This window comes from Chlorocebus sabaeus, chromosome 3 (assembly GCF_047675955.1).
Source record: "Chlorocebus sabaeus isolate Y175 chromosome 3, mChlSab1.0.hap1, whole genome shotgun sequence".
Taxonomy (NCBI): Eukaryota; Metazoa; Chordata; class Mammalia; order Primates; family Cercopithecidae; genus Chlorocebus; species Chlorocebus sabaeus.
Window position 1 is genome coordinate 79,074,580 of NC_132906.1, and position 18,215 is coordinate 79,092,794.

The 18,215-nt window shown below is 37.7% G+C and overlaps 1 non-coding gene across 1 annotated transcript; it reads left to right on the forward strand.

The window, feature by feature from the left end:
* Positions 1–15,288: 15,288 nt before the first annotated feature.
* On the forward strand, positions 15,289–15,387 carry LOC119627607 (small nucleolar RNA U13). The gene has a single exon (XR_005243806.2). It is a non-coding gene; the product is annotated as a small nucleolar RNA U13 (small nucleolar RNA).
* The last annotated feature ends 2,828 nt before the right edge of the window (positions 15,388–18,215 follow it).

Here is an 18,215-nt window from a genome sequence, read left to right on the forward strand (position 1 = left end):
ATTATGCTGCTATAAAGACACATGCACACGTATGTTTATTGCAGCACTATTCACAATAGCAAAGACTTGGAATCAACCCAAATGTCCATCAGTGACAGACTGGATTAAGAAAATGTGGCACATATACACCATGGAATACTATGCAGCCATAAAAAAGGATGAGTTTGTGTCCTTTGTAGGGACATGGATGCAGCTGGAAACCATCATTCTCAGCAAACTATCACAAGAACAGAAAACCAAACACCGCATGTTCTCACTCATAGGTGGGAACTGAACAATGAGATCACTTGGACTCGGGAAGGGGAACATCACACACCGGGGCCTATCATGGGGAGGGGGGAGGGGGGAGGGATTGCATTGGGAGTTATACCTGATGTAAATGATGAGTTGATGGGTGCAGCACACCAACATGGCACAAGTATACATATGTAGCAAACCTGCACGTTGTGCACATGTACCCTACAACTTGAAGTTTAATAATAATAAATAAATTTAAAAAATAAAAAATAAAAAATAAATCTAATAGGAAATTTTGACTTTAAAGAGCATGAACATGTTTTACTTTGATACAAAATAGTAAAAATATTTATCCATAAATAATGGAAGAAAGTATTAAAACAGATCTTTTTAGTTGTAATACAGGAAGTCTAAAAGCAAAAATGACTATTTAATGAAGGTTTGTTTCCATGATCCAGTTTTCTGTTTGTTTCCATGGTATTTTAGCAAATATTTTCGTACAGTCTGAAATGGGCCTACTAAATCCCACTACAAAAACTAGATTCTTTGAAACATTAGAAACGTTTCTGAAAAGATAATTTAAGCATCTTAAGAGAAAAATTTACTGGAAAAAAAGCTTAAAAATTTAGCAATCTGTATGGTAAGGTTTCAGTCACCTCAAGAAATTTCCCTCTTTAAAAACCAAAATTATAACCTCTCAAAGAAAAAAAAACTTTAAGTGACAATCTTTATTATTTTATAGTTCATTAATAATTTGATAATAATTCTATGACTTCTATGAGCTCTCTATGACATATCATTTTTCTGGGGAAAGCTATTTATGAAAATTTAGGTATATTTTTGGAATATAATGATAATTTGTAATCTTCACAATATAATATTGAAGTTATGACTTTATGATTGATCTTACATCCATATGCAAAAATAAAGTTGTGTTTTTAAAAAGAGATTGAATCTATGTGTGTGAGATGAAGATTTATGTAAATAAGTAAAATAATTTCTAAAGTTGGTCTTTTAAACTTTTTTTTAAATTATACTTTAAGTTCTGGGATACATGTGCAGAACGTGCAGGTTTGTTACATAGGTATACACGTACCATGGTGGTTTGCTGCACCCATCAACCCGTCATCTACATTAGGTATTTCTCCTAATGCTATCCTTCCCCTATGCCCCAACCCCGCAATAGGCCCAGGTGTATGATGTTCACCTCCCTGTATCTATGTGTTCTCATTGTTCAACTCCCACTTATGAGTCAGAACATGCAGTGTTTGGTTTTCTTTTCTTGTGTTAGTTTGCTGACAATGGTGGTAGAAGAACCCTTAATAAGATTACCGGGAGTCATGCAAGTAAGGGCTATGCTTATAAAAAGATTTGGCTTTGAATCCATTTATGTATGCTCCATCCTGTCTTCCTTCCCACCTCTTTTCTTCCTTCATTCTTTTTATTCTCATGCAAAATCAAATGGTAACTCTCTAGAGAGGGTATGTTCAATGATAGGTTCGTGTAAACAGCAACTATATTGATTATCTTAGTGAATCACCTTAATAATGACTGGGTTGATAATCCTGGTTATATCTCTCTTGGGAAAAGGGACTATTAATACTTGTTTAAGAAAATGCTTATAAGGATATATAGCAATAAGCTAGTTTTTCCCTAAACATGGTCCTACTTAAAACCTTTGTGTCTTTATAAGAGTTGTTCCCTCTTCTGGAAGAGTTGTCTTTCTAGTCTACCTAGCAAATCTAAAAAATCTTTTAAATTAGGTTTCTCATCAACTCTTCTGATGTTATTATACATGGTTTCTCTTAACAATCTTCACTCCTAAACTCTATTAGCCAGCCATCCCTTGCTCTGTAAAATGACCACAAAACGCCCAATACAGGCTTCTAGTAGGATGTTCTGCAGTGCTACAGCTGGCTTTCCCATTAAATAAGTGTGGGTCATTAAAAGTCACTTCAAACCACTTATACCAGTGGTTTCTGTTGTTGTAATCATACAATTTAACTAATGCTTATCCAAGCCAAGAAAATGTGCATGGGCAGAAGATATATTTAATATCTTTCTGAAAGCTAATTTGAATGTTCTTTTGAGAAGACTCCATGAAGGCTAAGTTCAAAAACACACACAAAGATGTTCAAAAACTAAATAGGAAAAAGAGATTCAAAAGTTTCCAAAACAATAAAAATCTAGAGGGATAGGAAACTCTGATGTTTCACAATAGTATCTTTTTCTTTGTAATTGAAAAAATAATTGTACATATTCAAGGAGTACAATGTAATATTTCTTTTTTTCTTTTTTTCTTTTTTTTTTTTTGAGACGGAATCTTGCTCTGTCCCCCAGGCAGGAGTACAGTGGCACAATCTCGGCTCACTGCAAGCTCTGCCTCCTGGGTTCATGCCATTGTCTTGCCTCAGCTTCCCGAGTAGCTGGGACTACAGGTATCCGCCACCATGCCTGGCTCATTTTGTGTATTTTTTTTTTCTTTTTTTTGGTAGAGAGGGGTTTTCACCGTGTTAGCCAGGATGGTCTTGATCTCCCACCTCGTGATCCGCTCACCTTAGCCTCCCAAAATCCTGGGATTACAGGCATGAGCCACCATGCCTGGCCCAATGTAATATTTCAATACATGTGTACAATGTATAGTGATCAAATAAGGGTAATTAGCAAATCTGTCACCTCAAACATTTATTATTTCTTTGTGTTGGGAACATTCACGGTCTTAGTTCTAGTTCAACAGCACTGCAGGGTGACTATAGTTAACAAAAATGTATGAATCTTTTTCAGTTCCCTGCTCTATAAATACATTGAAACTGAAAATCATGGAAGATACGTTATAAATGTAGTTTACACAAGAAAGAGGCCTGTTTTCCAATTTGTAGGGTTGGACACACAAAAAAGTTTGGTTATTTTCCCAAAGATTAGTGGAAAAATGAAAAGAAAATTAAAATTTGATTTTTTTTTAATGCTTAAGTCTTGCATGTCTTCTTTGGCTACCCATTTCAACTAAACTTTTGGATTAACCAATTAGCCATGATAACATAAGTTGTGATTTTCTTTTTTTGTTTTTTTGGTTTTTTTGTTTGTTTGTTTTTTGAGATGGAGTCTCACTCTCTCGCCAGGCTGGAGAGCAGTGGCACAATGTCAGTTCATTGCAACCTCTGCCTCCCAGGTTCAAACGATTCTCCTGCATCAGCCTCCTGAGTAGCTGGGACTACAGGCATGCACCACCACGCCCAGCTAATTTTTGTATTTTTAGCAGAGACTAACATGGGGTTTCACCTCGGCCGCTCAAAGTGCTGCGATTACAGGTGTGAGCCACTGCACCCAGCTGATAACATAAGATTTTTAAATGACTTCTATCATAATCACTTTATCTTATGTAATACTTTTGCTCATTAACAAATACTATGAATGTTTATATCACCCCAAAATTCATACATTGATACCCACTCCCCAAAATGGTAATGTCAAGAGAGGGGGACTTTTGGGGATTATTAGTGAAGCAGCTCCATTGTCTGGGGTATATACTTTGGGGTACATTGTCATGAGCCAGGAAAATTTAAGACATGGACACACATGAGGAGTTTAGGAGGGAAGTTTAATAGGTAGAAGGGAAGAGAAAGAGAACCAGTTTTCTCTATAGAGTAAGGGGTCTCCGAGTGGAAAGGACAGGCTGGCAGTGAATGTGCAAAGTTTTATAGTCCAGTTTGAAGAAGTGGTATCTGATTTACATAGGGCTCATAGATTGGTTGTATCAGGTATGACATTGACATAGTGCACAGGGAAGGCTGGTCACCCCACCCTAATCTTCTTATGCAAATAGGCTTTCCAGTTGATGGGTACCATCCTGTCTGCACCTTACAGCACATATGGCTGGCAGAGAAGGGAAGATGGAGCCACCATCTTGAAAATGTCTAGTTCTTAGTTCCTGCTGGCATTCATCCATGCAAGCTCCCAGCTTGCAGGCTGTTCTTTGTTAGAAAAGGATTTGGGGCTGCTTTTCATTAAAAAGAAAAGCCTTACCAAGGACCTCCATACCCTTGCTATCTGCCTAAGTGATTTCTTCTTAAATCCTGTATCATTAGGTCATGAGGAACCTGCCATCATGTGCAGGATTAGTGCCCTCATAAAAGAGGCTCAAGCGAGCCTGTTCACCCTTTTCGCCATTTGAGGACTCAGCAAGTAGATACCATCTTCAAAGCAGAGAGTGAGCCCTCAGCAGATACTGAATCTGATGGAAAATTGATCTTGGATTTCTCCACCTCTAGAACTACAAGAAATAAATTTCTGTGTTTATAAGTCATCCAGTATCTTGTATTTTATTACACCAGCCCAAACGGACTAAGACAACAAGTTAAATACTTATTCAGTGTATTCAATGCTTTAGGCACTAGACTAAGTTCTGAGATAGAGCTATGAGAAAGGAAAATGTGGTCCTGCCTTCATGAGGCTTAAAATTGTTTAAGTTGTATTATTTTTCAACATCTCATTGAATTATAAATATGTTTACATATATGTTTTCCATGCTCTTTGACAACTGCCTAAAAGGTAGGAAATATAATTTCTATTTTTTACAGTTTCGGTGCCTTACAAAGTATCTGGTACCTAGCAAAGACTAACTAAAAGTTGGTTGAACTGAATTACTAGACAAAGGCAAAAACATTATTTTCTCTAAAAGTCCTAATACCTACGAGTTTATCTAGATCAATATTTTGCCTTATACTTTGTATATTTGTCTGCTGTAAACCAATGGCTGGAATTGAAGCTTAAGTGCATCAATAAATTTTAATGAAAAAAATGACTACATGATTGCACAATTACATATTAATTGGGGCATCATTTATCAAGGGAAGTATTTACACAGCAAGCACCTACTTTCGGAAATTTTCACCATAGTTTGTCCTCAGCATGTCTCCAGCACAAAAGTTCAGCAAGGAAATAACCTCACAGTCATGCAAGTGCTTGAAAGTTAATGAATTTCATCTGCACAAAAGATGAGTCAGAATAACAATTCATTTCTAGTGAGGAAGGGCCTTTGAGCTGAGATTCTTCAAATGTTGTGTTCCTCCCCACACTTAACACTTTAATCCTATAATAACAGCCTGAAATATACATAAGAATTCCTCGGAACAGCTTGTACTTTTAACAAGTTTTATTCAGCTAAAATTCTCTTTATTCCTACCCAGCAGAAAAATCAATGAATAATCATATATGAAACCTTAATCAATATCATTGATAATTTAACCTCAAAGGTCTACATTATCCTCTCTGACTCCACAATGAAATCTGGTTTTGTTTTTAGGATTCCTTGCTTAATAAAATAATCTAAATGTTGTCAAGTATATTTGCTCTGTCATGTGGTCTTAACATCAGTTTTTGATGTTTCTTTGCTACCCATGGATGTCAAGATTTCTTTAGCAGATGGTGGAGTTTCACACTTCCAGTTTCTCAATATAACTGGAGCAGATATCTGGGTAACATGTAGCCATAATTTACTAAAAGTACAGTCACCTTATTGTGTTGTTTTTCTTGAGAAATTTAAAAATATAGACAAGTACAAATAACATAGCAAGTATCCATGAACCTACCACCCATCATTGAAAGCTGTTAACATTTTGACATATTTGATTTGAATCTTTTTTTAGAAAGAAAATACAATAAGCATTATGGACAAAATCTGTAGCAGGACAAGCCGCAGACAAAACTCCTTAGACACTAAGTTAAAGAAGGGAGGGGTTTATTCGGCCGGGGGCATCGGCAAGACTCCTGTCTCAAGAGCCAAGCTCCCCAAGTGAGCAATTCCTGTCCCTTTTAGGGGCTCACAACTCTAAGGGGGTGCACATGAGAGGGTCGTGATCAATTGAGCAAGCAGGGGGTACATGACTGGGGGCTGCAAGCACCAGTAATTAGACTGGAACAAAACAGGATAGGAATTTTCACAGTGCAATTCGTTACAATGTCTGTAATCTATAGATAACATAACCAATTAGGTCAGGGGTTGATCTTTAACTACCAGACCCAGGGTGTGGTGCCAGGCTGTCTGCTTGTGGATTTCATTTCTGCCTTTTAGTTTTTACTTTTTCTTTCTTTGGAGGCAGAAATTGTGCATAAAACAATATGAGGGGTGGTCTCCTCCCTTATTCCCCCCCTTTGAGACCCTCACTCAATAGTGGGAGTTCTCACTTTCATTTTTACTACCTCTGTCTTCTTGCAAGACAGATCGATAGTGATTCATATAGTACACTTGCGCTGAAGCATTTTGGTGAACTAAGGTAGCAATGAAGCTTTTTATCATTTGAAGAAGTACAGGTAGCAAACAAGGGAGCAGTAAGCAGGTTCCTATTACTATTATAACTCTTATTATAAGAGTTTCAAATCCTCCTAGTGCTGGGAACCACTTTCTAAACATGGCCCCAGGATCAAATCTATGCCATACTTGGATGGGCACATGTTCTAGTTTTGTCATATCTCTAACTATGTCTTCAATTACTTGCCTTTGATTACTTATGTGTAGGCAGCAATTAGTAAGGTTAAATTTCCTACAGACCTCTCCTTCAGCTGCTAGCAAGTAGTTGAGAGCTAATCTATTTTGATAGATAGCATTTCTTATCTGAATTCCTTGCTGGGCCAGAATAGTCAAGGCTCTGCCAGTTTTATTAGTGAATGTTTTTAAGACAGCTTGTAACCGTATGATTCGGTTGATCATGTAAATGGGGATCCGGTATCCCCATGAGCAGTCTTGTGCCTAAGTAGCAGGCCCATAATATTGTATGATTCTCTCAGGGGGCCATTTTTCATTTTTTTAATTTCTTAGAGCTATGCTTTTCTTTTCGTGGGAAGCAAGGACAGGGAAGCCCAGGAGTATACCTGTTTTTATAGGCAGAAGGAAGAAAGATGGTTTAATAGTGCTAATAACACAACTACCTGCCTTCTGGTTGGGTAATTTGGCGTAAGCTCTATGCCCACATATCCAGTACAATCCAGTGGGGGTTGTCCAGTCCTGGTGGGACTCCGGGTGGGTCCACACAGTTTGCAACTTTGGGAATTTACTAAATGGATTTCTCTGTGTGATTTGAACTCTAAGTGACTGTTTTTGTGGTACCATTATGCTATTTCTGTGGTACCGTTACACAGTTTCTGTCTCAGACAACCAAGTTGTCCTATGAGGTGAGTGAGTTCTTTTCCTTCTCTAGCTATGCAATATTGTTCAATAATTGAGGCTTTTAGGACCCAGAAATTATCAGGGTGATTCTTTTGAGCCAGGAATTCATCAGGAACTGGGTCTGTAGGTACTAATTCTCGGGCTTGCCATGGCCATTGATCTCCTATTACAGTTCCTCCACATAAATAACATGAAGTGACATTGAGAGACTGGGCTACATGCTCGGCTAATTGCAAAAACAAATTTCTTGTTTTTCCTGGATTTCTGGTACTGGCACATTTAGTTCACGATAAAAAGTTTGAAACACTGGCTCAGGAGAGTGTGCGTAAACTTCTCCTTGAGCTAAGATATTTACTCGAGGATCCAATCCAGCCCTTTCGATTCCTAAGGTCACACGCTCTTCTTTTTTCCAGCGAGGATCAAAGGGATTGGTTATTACTAGCTTTAAGGGGTTACATTTTCCCTTAGTACAGGAAGGGCTATTTTTTCCTTTCTGAAGGTGGACTGGATCTTTTTCATTTTTTTTAATCCACGTGGCCTAAATGACACAAGACCAGTATTTACATTTATTTCCACACAGTCCTAATTTATGACAGATGTACTTATTTTCTGCCATGTAACCTCTTTTCTAATTAAGAGAACTATACCTTATTCCTAACTTATTACTATTAATGACAGCACAGGCATCAAATTTTAAGGTGACTTGTTTGGGCACCCGTTTTCTACTGTTTTGGCTAACACTTTACTCATATCATTTATAAGCCTCCACCAGTCCTCAGTCCTTAATCTTATTTTAAAAACTGTGGTCATGGGAGGCTTAGATGGGTCACAACACATATCAGGTTGGTCATTTCCTGGGCTACATACCTTGTATAGAATAACATTATACAAACAAGTTCTTTTTAGAATTCCAGTACACTTACAATGACCATAAAATAATAGGACCATAGCAACCTTTTGTCCTATCTCAATGACTTAATGTATACACTGGGAGCAGTCCTCAGTCTGAGGAAGGTTAGTTGAAGTCCTTACTGTAAAAGTACATATTTTAAGGAAAATGAGTCCTGTGATGAGTTTTCTCATGCTTCGGTCATGCATGGACCAGTCAGCTTCCGGGTGTGACTGGAGCAGGGCTTGTCATCTTCTTCAGAGTCACTTTGCAGGGGTTGGCGAAGCTGCTCCTGTCCACGTACCGCTCACAGTCTACTGATGTTTAAGGATGGTCTCGGAGGTCGGGCCTGCTAGAAAAAACTGAGTCCAACACCTCTACACAGTTATGTTCGACTGAGCTCTCTGATACGGGGAGCAAGGTGATGGGGTTTAGGGTGTTGCAAACTTCAGTGGTTATGTGGGAATTTTCACATAGCAAGCTTTGGTACTTGGTTAATCTAACATTTGTTAACCAATGATGCCCTTTGGTAGTCATTAAAGTTACCACAGCATGGGGGGGGACTTTATATTCAAGTTTTGCCTAAGGATTAGTTTATCTGCTTCTTGTGCTAACAGGGTCGTTGCTGCTAGGGCCTTTAGATCTGGGGACCAGCCTTTGGAAATCCTGTCTAGTTGTTTTGAGAGATAGGCCACTGGCCTTGGCCAGGGCCTCACAGTCTGGGTTAAAACTCCAACTGCCATTTTTTCTTTTTCTGACACATAGAGTGTAAAGAGTTTTTTCAGGTCAGATAACTTCAGGGCTGGGGCCGACATGAGTTTTTCTTTTAACTCATGAAAAGCTCGTTGCTGTTGGTTGTAATAGATATAGTTTATCTAATCTATGTTTTTATTAACTGTTGTCTACCAAAATATTGACTCAAATCCTGCATCTATTTGATTTCAAGCTTTAAATTGATCTGGTATTCCTCGTGGGACTCCAATTGCATCTAAATAGACATGAGAGTTGAAAGACCCATAAGGGGCTTCTCTTTCTTTACGGTGTCTTATATTTTTTTCCTTCTGGTTGATGAAATGCCAGAGTGAAAGGGATAGCCAACTGGACTAAAGTACAAGTGCCACTCCAGTTATTCAGCAAAGTGCCCAGGAAAGGTCCACCACGATACCACCACACATCTGCTCGGGGATGAACAAGGGCTCACTGATTGATAAACTCTTGAAAATTCTTAAGCCTGCTGCATCCTTTCAGGTCTCCAAGGAATGCTAAGTTTTCTCCCTGTCATGAGAGACACAAAGTGAACTTAGCGTTGGGAGATGGAGGCCGGATGGCCCTCGGAGTCTGACCCACAGGGTGCTGGACTTTGGGATATAGCAGAGAGAGTTTGGCATGACTTATTACTCCAGGGTTTAGAATCCTGGAAAAGAGCTACCATGTAGCCCACACCTGGTCGACTAGAGGACTACCTTAGTGGAAAGGGGACAATCCGGGCCTCTGGCCTGCCATGTGCACAAGCATAACAATTGCTTTTGTTTAACGTGCAGATGGAATATTTTATCCATTTTAACCAGGCATTTGCATCTTGGTATCTTGTCTTGATTGCTAAAGTTTGTTTTAAGTCTTTAACTTCTATGATCCTCTAGTAAAATGAATGTATGGTTTTAGAAAATTATAAAAACCGGTTGGGGCAGTCCATCTTTAGTGGTCCAGAGAACATTGGACCAACTACAGTGTGAAAGCTCTACACTGGGGGGCAAGACTCCTGGTTGGCACTAGGGTCTTTATCAAAATATCCCTGGATTAAATGGTCCTAGTTTACTAATGCCCAGTCTGAGGAGAGTCAGGAAGGACAGAAGTACTTTTCTGAAGTAAAAAGCTGTCTTTGACTTGGCAAATCCCCACAGAATATAACAAGGCAAGCATTAAATGCAACAGTTTGAGGCAAAATTGACTTGGTTATGTTAATAATTAGATGGTCAACAATAGAACGAGGAAAGAAGAAAGAGTAATAGAATAGATGAAAAGGGTTAAATTTTTCTTAGCTTTAGTTTGGTTGGGTTTTTCCCTGGGACTATGGTCTACGACTCTGGAATGGGTGGTGCTTTTCTGACTCGAGTGTGATGAGTCCATCCTTTTTTTTTTTTTTTTTTCTGTACGAACAGCAGCAGTCTTGGTAGTTAGCAGCACAAGGTAGGGTCCTTCCTAGGCTGGCTCGAGTTTTTCTTCTTTCTACCTTTTGATGAGAACGTGATCTTCAGGCTGGTGCTGGTTTACCAGAAATTCTAGGGGTGATACATGTGCTAAAAGACTTTTAGCTTTTGAGAGAAAGGAAAATGGAAGATAAACCAAGAATATAAATTTTAAGAAATTGACCTTCCTTAAGATCAATTTCTTAAAAAGGTATCTTAAGGGACCTTTCTCTTAAGGGACCTTGGCAGTGGACTTTATAGTCCTTCGTGCCTTTTTACTGAGAAATTTCCTTTAGCACCTATTTTTATTAGTTTTTAAACCTAAGAAAGCCAAATACCATTTTACATTTAACAATGCTTCTTGTATGATTTTTATACCTGATAAACTAAAATTTTATCTTTATATTAGTGTGTTATTAATGTTAAACCTATTTTAATAGACATATTTATCTAATTTTATAGACATATTTATCTAATTTTTAACGTTTGACTGTAAGGTAAGATTTTATAGACTCTTTTTAACCTTTTATAATTTTTGCTAAAGAGCAGGTTGGTGCTTTAAGAAAAATCTGTTATGCTTTTACTTTCATGTCCAGTTCACAGAAAAACTGAATGATACTTCTTTAACTTTAGCTAATATGTTTACACACATAATTTTCTTTACAATTAACGTTTTAAAACTTGCTCAAACCTTCAAAACAATAATTTTTTTAACTTTTTAATGTTGGTAAAAATGTACATTTTTATGCCTCCTTATAATCCTTTTACCAAAGGTATATTTTACTTTTCTTATACACCTTGCACATAAACTGTTTTTTTTTTTTTTTTTTAATAGTTTTACATTCAGGAGGCCTAATTACTTTTAAATTATATAACATTTTTTGCATAAATTCTTTTTTATAACATTTTTCTCTTCCATGACTTTCCCAGACAATTCTTCGACATGCCTCAAACTTTCTGATGGATGCTGAGGTGGGCAGATCACCTGAGGTCAGGAGTTCGAGACCAGCCTGGTCAATATGGTGAAACCCCATCTCTACTAAAAAAAAATACAAAAAATTAACTGGGTGTCATGATGCATTTCTGTAATACCAGTTACTTGGGAAGTGGAGGCAGGAGAATTGCTTGGACCTGAAAGGCAGAGGTTGCAGTGAGCTGAGATCGCACCACTGCACTCCAGCCTGGGCAACAGAGTGAAACCCTGTCTCAAAAAAAAAAAAAGAGAAAGCAAAAAACAGGAGCCAGCATCAGGGTCTTATCTCACAGCTGGGATGGAGTTCTTCACTGTGTTTTTCTGTGTTTTTAGTGTAATTATCACCCAAAGAACACACATTGTATGCATTAGGTAATTTCTCATCCCTCACCTGCCCCCACTCTCCCACCTTTCTGAATATCCAAAGTCTGTTATTCGATCCTCTATGTCCATGTGTACACATTATTTAGCTCCCACCTGTAAGTGAGAACATGCCCTATTTGACCTTCTTTTTCTGACTTACTTCACTTAAGACAATGGTCTCCAGTTCCATCCATATTGCTGCAAAAGATATGATTTCATTCTTTTTTAGGGATGAGTAGTATTCCGTATTCCATGTTGTGTGTGTATACATATGTGTGTGTGTGTGTATATATATAAAATATGTATATATGTATATATCTCATACCATATTTTCTTTATCCAATTATTCATTGATGAGAACTTAGGTTGATTCCACATCTTTGCTATTGTGAATACTGCATTAATAAACATATGAGTACAAGTATCTTTTTGTTATAATAATTTCTGTTCCTTTGGGTAGATACCTAGGAGTAGGACTGCTGAATTGAACAGAAGTTCTAATTTTAGTTCTTTGAGAAATCCACCATACTATTTTCCGTAGAGGTCGTACTAATTTACATTCCCACCAGCAGTAGGTAAGCGTTCCCTTTTCTCCCCATTCTAGCCAGCATCTGTTATTTTTTGACTTTAGATGGAGTCTCGCTCTGTCACCCAGGCTGGAGTGCAGTGGCCTGATCTCGGCTTACTGCAAGCTCCGCCTTCCGGGTTCACGCCATTCTCCTGCCTCAGCCTCCCGAGTAGCTGGGACTACAGGCGCCCCCCACCACACCCGGCTATTTTATTTTTGTATTTTTAGTAGAGACGGGGTTTCACCATGTTAGCCAGGATGATCTTGATCTCCTGACCTTGTGATCTGCCCGCCTTGGCCTCCCAAAGTGCTGGGATTACAGGTGTGAGCTACCATGCCTGGCCCGACTTTTTTATAATATCCATTCTGAGTGGTGTAAGATGGTATCTCATCATGATTTTGGTTTGCATTTCTCTGATGTTTACTGATGTTGAGCATTTTTTCATATGCTTTTCATTTGACCATTTATATATCTTTGTAAAATGTCTGTTCATATCTTTTGTGTACTATTGAATAGGTTTTGTTATTTTTGTTGTTGTTGAACTGTTTGAGTTTCTTTTAAGTTCTGGATATTAGCCCTTTGTCAGAGGTATAATTTGCAAGTATTTTCCCCCATTCTGTGGGCTGTCTGTTCACTGTTACTTCTTTTGCTATGCAGAAGCTTTTTAGTTGAGTTAAATTTGTCTGTTTTTGTTTTTGTTGCATTTGGCTTTGTGTTGTTAGTCATGAATTCTTTGCATAGATCATTGTCTAGAATTGTTTTTCCTAGGTTTCCTTCTACAATTTTTATAATTTTAGGTCTTACATTTACTTCTTTAATCAATCTTGAATTAATTTTTGTATACAGTGAGAGATAGTGGTACAGTTTTATTCTTCTACATATGTCTATCCAAATTTTAAATCCAAATAAAAAGTCCAAGAAATCACATGGATTGATAGAATTGGAATAACATAAATTTTCTTTGTCATTATAATCATTGTGCTATCACTGTTTATTTCTAACTTGCAGCTTAAACACAGAATGTGTGGTGCCACTGAGGTTAGTGACACAAACAGCTCCTGAAGCAAACTCAAACTTTTCCAAACCAGTACACACTACTCTTGAAAAGAATCCCATGAGGCAGGCGGATCACATGAGGCCAGGAGTTCAAAAGCAGTGTGGGCAACATGGCAAAACCCCGTCTCTACTAAAAATACAAAAATTAGCCCGGTGTGGTGGTGCGCACCTGTAATCCCAGCTACTCAGGAGGCTGAGGCAGGAGAATCTCTTGAACCCAGGAGGTGGAGGTTGCAGTGAGCTGAGATTGCACCACTGTACTTCAGCCTGGGCAACAAGAGCAAAACTCTGTCTCAAAAAATAAATTAATTAAAAATAAAAGAATCCCATGTAGCTAATTCTGCAGATGTTGAGGGCTGACTGTGTAACTGAGAGATCTCTGAATTAACTTCATTTAAACACAGTTTATTAAAGAATAGGTAATGAAGTTGTGGTTACCAGGGGCTAGGGAAATGGGGAAATGTTGGTCGAAGTGTACCAAGTTTTAGTTGGACTAGAGGAATGAATTCTGGAGATCTGTTATGTAGCATGGCAACTATAATTAGTAATAATGTATAATATACTTGAAAATTGCTAAGAGAGTAGATTTTAAATGTTTTTATCACAAAAATGATAAGTATGTGCGGTGATGGATATGTTCATTAGCTTGATTCAGACATTCTGTATGTTTGATACATATATCAAACCATCACAGTGTCCACCATAAGCATATACACTTTGTCATCTGTGAATTCGCATAAATAAATAAATCCAATTTTTGAAATCTTGTTAAAAAATGTAAACATAGAAGGAACTGATTTTTTTCACAATGGAGCATTGTATCACTGACATTGTTTGAAACTACAGACTCATGGTGATAATACAAAGCAGACTAATGCTTAGCTGTCTTTATTATTGTTTCCAAAACCATGTATAAGCACTGCACTCCTTATTACCTATTCTCTGGGTGGATTTCTTCCACTGCCTTACCCTTGTTATGCCATCGTTAGCAACCCATGGCAGTAGCCTCTGTTGAAGAAGGCTGGTGATAGTTAAAACCCCACAGTCTGAACCCAAGCAGTCCAGTTTAGTTTCTGCCCATCGCTGGGACGTCTTTAGTACCTCTGGGTCTCCATTTTCCTCAGTCTAGTAGAGGTTATTCAGGGTGTCAGAGACGGGGGAGGAGAACATCTCCATGGCTTCCATGCAAAAGTATGCTAGGCTCTCCATGTCCACACAGCTCTCTTGTCACCCTCACCCCCACCCCCACACCACATGGCTGGATTAGAAAGGGTGTGGCCACCTGAAAAGATTTGACGTATCATTGTTGCGTCTATATTCAAAGCGATTGATATATCTTTCATTTTTTAGTAGTTAATTGTCTTGGTTTGGTATCAATGACATGTTGTAGAACAAGTTGGAAATTTTCTAGCTCTCTGTTCTTTCAAACAATGTAAATACAGAAACCCAGCTCCTTGAAGTTGTGATAGATTTCACCAATAAAATCCCCTGGACTGGAACCTTTGGGTGGGGTAATATTTGACTTAATTTTTTAAAATAAATAAAATTAAATTTAGCCTCTGTAAAAATTACATATGACACATAAATAATTTAATTAATATAGAAAAGACAAAGATGAGAAAGATGAGGGTAAAATACTCAAATCCCATCACACGTGAATAATCATTAACATTCATACTTTTGTAAAAACCAAATAATGTATTTTTCAATAAAAAGATTAAATGTAACTTATCAAAATTTAATAGAAGAAAAATAAACTGAAGTAAAACCAGTGAGATCACTTAATCCTCACATAAATGTTTCTTCACTCCATGAGATATTTCCCAACAAAAGATTGTTTTAGAGTCTTCTAGATTCTTTTATGGTTCAGAGCACAATAATTGGGTTTTCACGCTTCGTGTGAGATGTACCTCCCTCAAACCTTAAGACGTCAGCACATTACCAATCCGACATGAAGATATCAGGGAAGATACCAAATAAAATACTCAGTGTAGAATCACTACATCTCATTAAAAACGCAATATGATTTTAGGTGGTACCAACTGCTTACCTGCAGGGCTAGATGAATGCATTAGCAATTTCATTCTTCTTCCTATTTCAAGTATTTGTATTCTGTAACCATAATCCCCAAAGTTGTTTAGAATTTGTTTCATCTATAAATCAGTTCAATGCTCACCACCAGTGCAGAGCCTTCATTTCTAAGTTCTTTATTTTATTTCATCTCTAGGTTTTTGTCATCAAGGAATTTGCTGAGGAGGGCTCATACCGTATTTCATGGGCCAGCCTGAAAGTTTCCTAAATCTTTGAACGCAAGGCTGACTTCGTTAGTGTGCAACCCATACAGCAATACAGAATCTTGCACTGAGACAAGAAGTACCCCATGCTTGGGCTAATTCATGTTCTGCTGTCATCACTTTGAAATTCTTAATATATTTTGTATCTAGGGGTACCTCGTATTCATTTTTGCTTTGGGCCCCACTAACTATGCAGCTGGTTTTGATGGAAAGACATTTGTTTTGACATGGTAGTGCTCAGTCACTCTCTCCTTCAGAACATAGTAGCAAATGCCTGCTAATAATTGACATCACCATAGAGAAGCTGGAGGTCTGCCTAATGGCTTTCTCTATTTAGGCTATTTGATATTGAAACTTGGATGCCTGAAGAAATCTGTTTTTATCTTTGTAGTGCGACCACTAAACCAGAATATTTCTCTGGGTTAAGCCTCCTACATTGCATAGTTTGGGGACCACAGTGTGGCCCTGCTTCAATCTGAAGATTTGTTTCAGAGAATTATTCTTATGTCATATATTTAGGTATTTTTTTCCGACAGCTGAGAGGCCGGCCCACACCTCCATATGTTCTTGATTAAGCTGCTCTCCCCTTGGACCTCAAACTTCTATCCATAACAGCCAAGGGGAGGCTCAAACCCTCTCCTTCCAGGAGCAAAGAGAGAAGTCTCTTGAAAAAGCAAAATGAAACCCTGACCCCAAATCCCTCTCTAACTAATTTATGGTAAAATTCCTTGAAAAAGCTGTCTATTATTACTGATCCCAGCTTTGGAGCGGTGGTGGCTTCCTGCTGCTGCTAATCTCTTGGCTCAACAAAACCCATCTGTCAGTGCAACTTCTCTCACACGTGGAACCAATTTCTTGCACTCTAGCCCCCTAGCCCTGTTTTAAATAATTAAAGTGGTTTTCCTTTCTTTGGGTGACTCCTGACTGATGGACACATAGGAGACTATTTTAGTAACAGCCATTAGATGGTGTTTATTATTCTTATTGTTTAAATACTGTATATCTTTTCTGATTTTTTTTTTTTTTTTTTTTGGTCTGCCTGGTCTATCAGTTGCTCGACAGCTGAAGTTTCCCATCGTATTGACAGTTTTGCCAACTTTTCCTTATAGAGCTATAATTTAAAAAATATTTTACTATGGTTCTTTAGTATATATTAGTCAAGGAATATAAGATGAAAATGGTTGTATGTTTCAAGTTGGATCTCAAATCAATTTTTGCTCAAAGAATTGCATGAGCCCTTCCAGGCTTAAGTGGCCTGAAGGCTCCAGTGGAGAAAAGTGCGGTTTTAGTCTGCACATTTCTTTTCTGTGTGTAATATTTTTCTTTCTCTGGTTTCTACACCCTTCTGATCCAGTCTGCTTTTTCTTCCAAACATTGCTCAAAGTTTCTGGTTCTCTACTTTTGCACTTCTCCCCAGCAAGGTGATGGATGTCGTCTTTCCCATTGTGTGTGTGTGTGTGTGTGTATTGGACACACACATACAGATATTTCCATTCCGGTGGAATGAATAAAGCAAACTTTCCTTCCTGGGACTGTTTCTGTGGTATTGAAATCATCAGTTTAAAAGCATTTACCGCTAACATAATCTGGGCTTAATTTTGGAGAAGTAATTATGCAATAACAGTTTTAATTTTGAATAGTTATTATTTCTATTGAGAGAAATAGAAAGATTTCTATTCTTTCTCTCAAGTCATTTTGATAATATATCTATTCTATAAAAGTGAACTTTTATCAAGACTTCCAAATCTACTAGCGTTATTTTATTGTAGTTCATTTAATTTTTAAAATGTAAAACTCCTTAGTTTAGTTTATGTATTCTTCTGCATAGCTAAGGAGAGTCAGTGGCTTATTAACTTCTGCATAGCTAAGGAGAGTCAGTGTCACTTTTATTCTTTTATAAATGAATAATTTTAAATTAAATTTTATAAAATATATTTTAAAATACAAGATACATAAAGAAAAAGCTAACACCTCTCCCTCATTCTACCCTGTATTTCCCTGAGGTCATCCTAACAGCTTAGTGTTACTGCATTTCTGTCCTCTTCTGCAAGCCTGTGTGAACACAAGCACACACACACAGGTTTTTGTTGTTTGCTTTTTGTACACTATACACATTATCCTTCAACTTCCGGTTTTCAGTCTTGAGGTATATTGGGCACCCCTTCAAGTTAGGATGCATCCGTTTCCTTCACTCTTTTTAATAGCTGCATAGTATTCTATTGTGTGGACATATCCTGAAACATTCAATCTCTCTACTATTGAGGGACATTAGAATTTCCATTTTTGAAACTGGTGGAAATTATGTTAAGTGAAATAAACCAGGAACAGAAAGTTAAACACCACATGTTCTCACTCATATGTGGAAGCTAAAAAAAGTTGATCTCATAGAAATAAAAAGTGGAGCAGAGGATATGAGAGGCTGGGACGGATAGGAGGAAGGGAGGGACAGGGAGAGATTTATTAAAGGATACAAAATTACTGCTAAA